Below are 8769 nucleotides of genomic sequence, written 5' to 3' on the forward strand. Positions count from 1 at the left end.
ATATTTGCACACGTAGGGATACAGCGAACACACGTCCAAGTATTTGATTTCTTCTCCTTTCTCTTCGTCGGCTTGGTACAGCAAACAGGTGGCATTGGTCCTTCCTCCGTACAAACTATCCCTCGGGTTCAGCGGGTCCATGAACTGTAACTTTCCACGAGGTGTTTAAACTCGGGATCGGTTTTCATACTGTGATCGTACTCGTGTTCCCACATTTCCACCACTTGGTATCCTTGCTGTTCTAACTTTAGGCGCCGCTGACAAGTGTCCTGGTACAAGTCTTCCATGGTTCGTTGCAAAAACTGATTTTTAGTGCCACGGTCACGGTAACAGACGGGACATCCGTGAAATAAGCAACCGTTAAACTCGTACACGATCTTGGGGTTTTCTAAGTCTCAGCCATCGACCGAATACGTTCCGATGGTCTTTTCGCCCCCTCCGTTGCGGGCATGCTGAATCCACTTGTCTTCCTTGTCGCACAAGTAATGTAACCAACGTAGGGCTTTGACCGAGTATTGACGTTTGACAAAGTGGGTCGTTTGAGGACTGATGACAACCACGGTGTTTTCAGGCATGAATCGTTGTCGATACACTAAGGAACACGCTTTGGCAATGGTGCAAGCTTCTTTCAAAGGATCGACCCCATGAACAGTTCTCGAAATTTTCCACAGCAACGCCGTAAAATGTCCACGTCGGAACGACAATACTTTAGCATTTCTTCCTGAAAGTCGAAAGGGTCTGAGGCGTGAGCCTGGTACCAAGCGTAGAAAGCTTCTCGTTGTTCGGTACGCATGTTGTCGGGGTCGTAATAGTGAGCCTCAGGTAAATGGGGTAGAACGGCGTGTTGATTGGCTTCCGTATTGAAAAAGTGTGGAAAGTACCCTGTAGCTATTTCTGTCATTCCAAACGTTTTAGGCATTCGACTCAAAGGCATGGCCAAATAGCTCATCGAATCTTTAAACTGTACTTGTCCCACTTGCATGAAAATGATTTTGGCTCCGTTCAAAGTCACTTTAGGACGTTCGGTGCCTTGTTCCGTATAGTACCTCAAAAGAAACTGTCCATCGTATCCGGAGAAATTGTGAGCCATCACCGTGGCATGACGATGACAATCTCCGTAACGTTCGATGTCCTCTTGGCTCCACGTCTTGTCGACGGGGTCTAAGACCCATTGAGCAAAATCGGCTAACGTGTTCGGCCCTTGAAAGATTGTTTCACGCCCTCCAGGAATCTTGCTACAGAGAGGGCAATGACTGAAGATAGGTTCTTGAATGCACTTCTCGCACGCTCGATGAGCCACGCAGAAATTAGGAATGTGAATGCCGGTCTCTTGCATGCATTCGAAATCGAAAAAGATGAAATTGCCTTTCTTCTTGTGACCGTCCTCTTTCTCTGGTGGGGGTTGGTATTTTTGCACGTAACACTGGTGTTCCAAGTCCACGATGTGGTGACAAATGTGACATTTTTTCTTTCCTGAACATACGTGTGCCTTGGTATTATTGGTACGTATGACTTGTTCACACGTAGGGCACAATCTCAGGAGTTGACAAGCACATTTCTTCTGTGAACCTTGCGTTTTCAGATGTTGTTGGTAACAGGTAGGGCTGACAAACGTGCGCAGACAAGTTGAAAAAGGCACTGGTTCTTCGCTCAGACAGGGTGAAGAGGTCAAACATCCTGAGCATTTCAATCCACAATGCTTGTGTTACTCTCGATTAGTATAACCATGGTCACATTTCTCACAGTAATAACCGTATCCCAGGAATCCGGTGATACTGGTAATGGTATCGAAATGGTCATCGTGATAATAAACATGAATGTATTTTCCGTCCTTAAAATCTTGCCCTCGAAACAACAGAGGCCCGCGCATTTCTTGAGGGTGCACTTTCAAGGTGTAGCGTGGAGCTAGGGCATCTTGCAATTTTTGCATCTCAGGAATGCCACAGGGTGTGTCTTTGGACAGTCCGGCTTGTTGTAACAGGAGTTCTGCTTCGTTTCGTTGTTTGGCTCTATAGGAACGTTGAATAGTGTTCCAGGTTCTTTTCCATTCTACCGTGTCGTTCTTGTTGGCATAGGTTCGTCCCACCACGATGGCACGGGCTAAACACATCTGGTCTTGAGGGTTGTGAATTCGGACGAGACTTGTTTTGGTGCTGCGAAGCTCCTCCACCAATAACATCTTTTTGCGTCCAGTCCCTTGAGGAGGAGAGACGTGGGTCATGTCCAGTGTGGCTTTTCCATCGGTGATGTCAAAGTGGTCATTAGATTGTTGCACGTGTTGAATTTTGTCCATGACTTTGGAAGCGGTCAATTCTGCAGGGGTGCTAAACTCGATCCAAACAGGGGATTTCAAACCGTCGTGTTGTATGGAAAGTCTCAAGCGATCGTCTTCTTTGGGTTGACATTGTCGCTTGAGTGCAGTGAGCAAAGAATCCCACACCCCAGTGATGAACACTTCTGCTTTCTCTAACGGCACTTCAGCCTTGAAATCTTTAAACTTCACCGTGTATTTGTAAGCCGTGGTTCTAAATTTTCTAGAGGAGCGCTTTTCCGTCTCTCGAATGGAATAGTATTTTTCAGGGTTGACTAAGGGTGGTGAACTTGGTTCAGAGGTTTCAAATTCTGGTTCACTCATGTCCTCTTCAAAATCACTGGCATGAATTTGTGCCAAGATTTCAGCCCTGGTACGAGGCGATAGATCACGTTTCTGCCTCTTACTTTCTTCTTCTTTCTTCTCAAATGAATAGGATCGTTTCATCTTGAGTGAAAAACGTCAAATGACTCAAGTTCAAACACCACAGACTAATTTATAGTCATGGCAGACTAGCGTATATAAAAGGGTGAGTGTCTTGTCCTTTCACTATTCATTTCGCTCTCAAGCCGAGCACAACGATGGAAGAGACTAACCAAATCGAACGTTTCGTCAGAGCTTTGCGAGGGGTCATTAGAAAATTCTCTTCAGACCAGCCCACGGACTACTCTCCTTCCTTTCGAGATAAAAGTCAAGATACTTGCTATATCTGTCAGAAGAAAGGGCATTGGTCTTCAGAGTGTCCAGACCGTCAAAAAAGAACAAAAACAGGGGCTAAAAAAGACAAAAGTCAAGATACCTGTTATTATTGTAAAGAAAAAGGACATTGGTCTCCAGATTGCCCAAAAAAGAAACAAGAGGATTCGGAAGAAAAGAGGGATTCTTCAGAAGAAGAAAGGGATTCTTCGGAAGAAGAGAGGGATTCTTCTGAGGAAGAAAGAGGACAGGTGAAGAAAAAGAAACAGGAGAAGAAAAGAAGAAGGGAAGAAAGCGAGGAGGAAGAAGAAGAGGAAAAGAGTGTGACGGTGAAGAAATTTAAAAAACAGAGAGACTAAAAAAGGAGACAGAAGAAGTCAATGAACTTTTAATTAAAGTGTTGTGTTATGAATTGTGAATTGGATTGTAAAAAAAAATGGAGAAAAGAATAAATTAATGATACAAGGTAAATGTCTTTGAGTTATGATTTTAAAATAAGAACGTACACTCACGCACTCATACACAGAAACGTACTATAAGGGTAAAATGGGCTGTTTAATATTTTTTTTTGAGTTATTGGCAAATTGAAAGGCTATCTCTTTTCGAGAAATGTGGGTGGCCCTGAAGAGGGCCTTTTTTTCTTTATGGTGAAGGGGTGAGTTTAAGCAATCAACTTTAACTGCCTTAAGCCTTTGCCACGGCCAAGGCCTACTTCTGGACTGCGTAATGATGATGATTGGGTTGAAATCACTAAGGGTGGTACGGTAGGCTTAGTCACAGGGTTGACGTGTTTAGCTCGGGAAGGTCGTATTCTCTTCGGTCGTGATAAAGAAGTCTGATACATTTGTTTCAGACTTCTTAACTCCGCTAAAATGTCCAACAGTACCGTGACCGTTTGATTTTCACCCTCTTGTTTCTTTGCTGCTACTTCTTCTTGCTGTTGTTTTTTTCTTACCTCTTCTTCTTGCTGCTGTTGCTGTAGGAGAAAAGCTTGTTCCGCTTCCTTTTGTCGTTGTATAAATTTCTCCAATTCTTCTTTCTGTCTCTGTCTAAAATTCTCCACTTGCGGTAATGAAGAAGGTAACGAAGGTTCCGGAACAAATTCTTGCGAGGAGAGAAAATCCACAAAATCCCAATTCACCTCTTCTGAAAGTAAGTCCGGGTTCCCTTGGGCGGTCTCCCCTGTTGGTGCACCCCAATGGATCGTTTTCTGAGTTTCCGTCATGTTGAATCACTGTCGCATAGATTGACTGCACACAAGCGCTAACGAATCTATATAGACCACGTGACGTCACAGACTGCTCTCTTCAGATTGGATGCGAGCTGACTGAATTTTGTAACGCGTGCTCGGATTGGTGAATGAACTCAATCCGTTTCAATCCTTCTCTACCTATAAATAAGCGCAGTTCACTGCATTGATTCACCTGTTCTCATCGCTTCAAGATGTGGACCACAGTTGAGTCATCCACCCTTGTGTCTTCCATGATGTTTAGGACGGACATGCTCATGTATGTCCGATCCAAGTGGACTGTTGTCCACAGGACAAACACCAGCCTGTGGATACGTAGGATCTACGTTGAAAGACAAGGATGCCTGAAAAGAGTGCTGATTTACGGACCAACAGTAAGACGCAGCCTAAGGACAAGAAGAAGACCAATGCGGTGCCCTTTATGTTAATGAATACATCAACATAAACCCAAAGGCCCTTTTCAGGGCCAGCCATATTTCTCGAAAAGAGAATGACTTTTCAATTGCCTACCCCTTTTTTAAAAAAATTAAAAAAAAAAAATATTAAAAAATCCCATGTTAATTTCTCTTGTCGCTAAACAGTCCCACGATTTTTTCTCCATGTTAATTTCCCTTGTCGCTCAACAGTCCCACAAATTTTCTCCATGTTAATGTCCCTTGTCGCCAGATTGTCCCACGATTTTTCTCCATGTTAATTTTCCATTGTCGCCAGATTGTCCCATGGGGGTCTGTAATGCTAATTCCCATTGTGGCTAGGGTATCCCCTTTCACTACTAAGAGTCAATATAGCAAGACATGGGTGCCCACTTTAGTTTATTTTAGTTACTTATATATAATTTATTTAATATTTACTTTGCAATTATATTTAATGCATTAACAATTTCGTTAGGTAAAAAATTTTAAGATACACATAGCTAATGCTGTAATTTCAGTATTTAAAGTAGAACTTAAATTTATCTTATTGTTCTAAAATAGCAATTTCTTCACTTCACATATTTAATCTAGGGTCCATTTTCATGAGTTTGACAATTAGTGACAATTAGTTCATGGTCTTTGAGAAGATTTGTTTGCAGATCCCAGTTGTAAAATGTAAAAGAGTTCGCCTCGACATCTTGATACATTGCAGCAGAAAACTCCGTTTGGGTGATCATTGGTGACGTTTTCTCGTTTTCTCACCACATTTTGCCCCGTTCTAATTAGTCTTGTGTGGTTATTGAATGAGTCCAATTTCTCTTCACATACCACACTTTTGCTAATATTAATTGTGCATGGTCATTGAATGAGCTTATTTTCTCTTCACATACTACGCTTTTACAAGTATACATCAATTTGTGTGATTTTTGGATGAAAACAATGATCTCCTCATATCACACCTATTCGATTCTATAAATGTAATCATGATCATTGAATGCATATATTTATCTTCAAATATCACACTTTCTTAGACTGAAACTCACAATCTGATGAATTTAAATGCGTTTGTCGGGCAAACATAACCCCCACCGCCACCACCATCATCACCAACTTAAGTATTCTTTAGTGCCAACGCTATCTAAGGGAAACATCTTTTCTGTCGAGATTGTCGCCAGACAAGTTGTTTCCCTTTGTCTACTGCAGTCCTGTTCATTCAAGTCAACATTATCTACTCGAATCCTAAGTGATAAAAGTTGTTTTTGCCTAAGATTGAGTATCATATAAATAAATACAATCTTCTCAATAGAAACCTCCTCCTCCCCACCCCCTTTTCTTCACAGCCAGTAAGCAATAATAAGCTGAGTAGTAGTCAAGTCACACAGATACAGAAAGTTGTCAATATTTACCCCTGTATATCAGTGACTGCAAGCAGGGATAAAAGTGTGCGAAGGATACCCAAATGCTAGACCTGATGCCAAAGTTTCATCTTCATCATTGCGACGCGATTCCGGGAATCTAGGTGATTGCTGAATATTCAGTTTATTGCTATATAACGTATCTGAATCTTGCATCTTGAACAAATATGTGTGTATGCATACAAAAGTCTGACTCTATCATGCTTTTAATCAAGTTTATTGCATAAGGTGTCTTTAGAAAATAAGGTGTCAGAAGTGACTGGGGTTGTCGAATCAAAAAGTGATAGAGCAATTAAGTACATAACTGCCAAAAACCGTTACAATATATGTGTGTGTGTGTGTGTGTGTGTGTGTTTCCACATAACAAGCACAGTAATACGATACGTTACGACTCGCTTGTTGATTTATTTATACTTTCCTTTCTTAGGATTAAAAAAAAACACACAACCTCATTTATTCTACTTTTTAAAATTGGTAGAACTATCTTTAACAGTGAAATTGATCTTCTGAAAATTCTCACGAGTTTATTGAAATTCGTTTGAAATCATCATGACCAACTAGATTGGTTGCCCACATGCTGTCGATTTCCCTGTACCTAGTCAATATCCAGTGGGTGTGAATTATTCCTTCAGATGCATAATGTAAACCAGTCCAGCTTGTTGTGGAATTCGAGTTACCTCTAACGTCATTATTCCACGCTACCGAAAATCCCAGTACACAGTCTTCCTGATTGACACCGGTCATTGTGTATCTGCCAGAGAGTTCATAAAAGTCGCTGGCTTCACCTACAGCGCTTCTATATTTCCCGCGCAGGTTTCCTTTTCGGCACGTCATTTGCATCGTGGAGCCAAGCTGATTCTTCCAGTTTCCAGCTATTCCACACGAATCATCGGATCTGGTCTTAGTTTGGTTATTATCTTAATGGAAGACAATATAACATTTAGCTTAAAGGAAATATTTGATGAAGCATAACGGAATAAACTATAGTAGTGGATTACAATATGTCCCATGTGGTTGGCCAATTCGTTTAACAAAGTAAATCTTCTTTGAAACAAGTCTTTGCTTTGATTTCGTAAAATAAATAAATACTTCATATTTTACATATAGAACAAGATGATCAAAACAACAACAGCAACATGCAAGAGTCTTCAATTGACATGTGCAAATGCGATGGCTTAGTTCAGGTGCGGGGAATAAATTGCAAGTATCAACTTAGCTGTAACCTACCGACTCATGTACAAATAACAATAAACATAAAAGCTAATAATAATAATAATAATGATAAAAATAATAATAAGGATGAGGATGAAAAGAATCATCACACTGAGTAGTAGACAAACTACTCTGCAAAATAGAATATCGATCCTCTTTTCTTTAATGTTGTTGGATTTTTTTGTGTTAATTACCAATGTCCACGCAATACACTTTAACTTTTGGCCAGCCGATTGAATGCTTGAATGATTAAATGATTGATTGATAGATAGATGCATTCACATACATACATACATACATACATACACACATACATGCATGCATGCATGCATGCAGACAGACAGACAGATAGCTCACCTCTGTCTGCGTGGGTTCGAGTCTCGGATTCGGCCAATGTGGGTATGTGAGAAAGCTTGCCAGTAGCTTCTCGAGGGTCGTTGGTTCTTTCCGGGTTTTTCCCGGGTTCTTCCTCCACAATTAATACTGGCCGCCATGTATAGCCTATCGTGTGCTGAAAAATGGCGTTAAACCTTACAACAACATACAGAAAGACACACATACATACATACATACATACATACAAACAGACATTAATACATGCATACGGACACATAGACAGACAATAATACATGCATAGTTTACGCATACTTACAACCCCACGCGGCGTAGAATGTAATGATGCCGCATAAAATAGTCAGAACTATACTTCTGGTCATCCTTCAGATGATCTGTAACACAAAATATCTGATGAAATGAAAAATAGAAAGTAACATTATTTGATCGTTCATGAAATCACCCATAAATACAGACTAGTTGTTGACATCGTTGCGTATATATATTAATATATCTCGACAAATACACAAGGAGGAAGAGTTATAAATGAGATCTTATACAAATCTATACATACATAAATAATAGTGGAATATGTAAGAATCCCATGAACAATGACAAAATTAACCATAATTTGAAAGTTAAAAAAAATATTAAGTTTTACTTACTTGATGAATTCTAATTGTCGGACAAAAGTAATGCAGAATGGATCAGTTGGTAACAACTGCTTGCTTCATGAGCTTCGGATGAGGCTACATTTTCTTTTATACTCTTCTAAGGTCAGAGTTCAAATATATACAAAACTGGTTCAATGTTTAAGCGACGATATTTGTATCACATACGTCTATGGGCAGGATGTTAACATCCGGATCTAAGAATAAATCCCTTATCAGAATAATGCACGGAACTGGTATTGTTGCTGTTATGGAAATCAGGTCTCAGACAAAAGATTTGATTAATTTTGTTTTAAACTATAAATGTCGTTATTGAAATTATCTGATTGAAAATTTCTTTCAAAAATATTTGCGACAAAAATGCACACATATCTAGTAGTATTTCCATTCAATATTTGATGAGCGTATCGTCTCGCACAAGGTTTCCTGCTATCTCACTGACTGTGTGGACTTACAAATCAATACTGAA

At 40.2% G+C, this 8769-nt stretch overlaps 1 long non-coding RNA gene across 1 annotated transcript; it reads right to left on the reverse strand.

Annotated features, from left to right (window-relative positions):
• Positions 1-6285: 6285 nt before the first annotated feature.
• On the reverse strand, positions 6286-8437 carry LOC149774809 (uncharacterized). The gene is made up of 3 exons (XR_016416712.1): positions 8295-8437; positions 7949-8024; positions 6286-7001 (listed from the first exon to the last, which is right to left on the reverse strand). It is a non-coding gene; the product is annotated as an uncharacterized LOC149774809 (long non-coding RNA).
• Positions 8438-8769: the final 332 nt, after the last annotated feature.

Source organism: Sinohyriopsis cumingii, unplaced genomic scaffold (genome assembly GCF_028554795.1).
Source record: "Sinohyriopsis cumingii isolate HCF-2022 unplaced genomic scaffold, ASM2855479v2 utg000131l, whole genome shotgun sequence".
NCBI lineage: Eukaryota > Metazoa > Mollusca > Bivalvia > Unionida > Unionidae > Sinohyriopsis > Sinohyriopsis cumingii.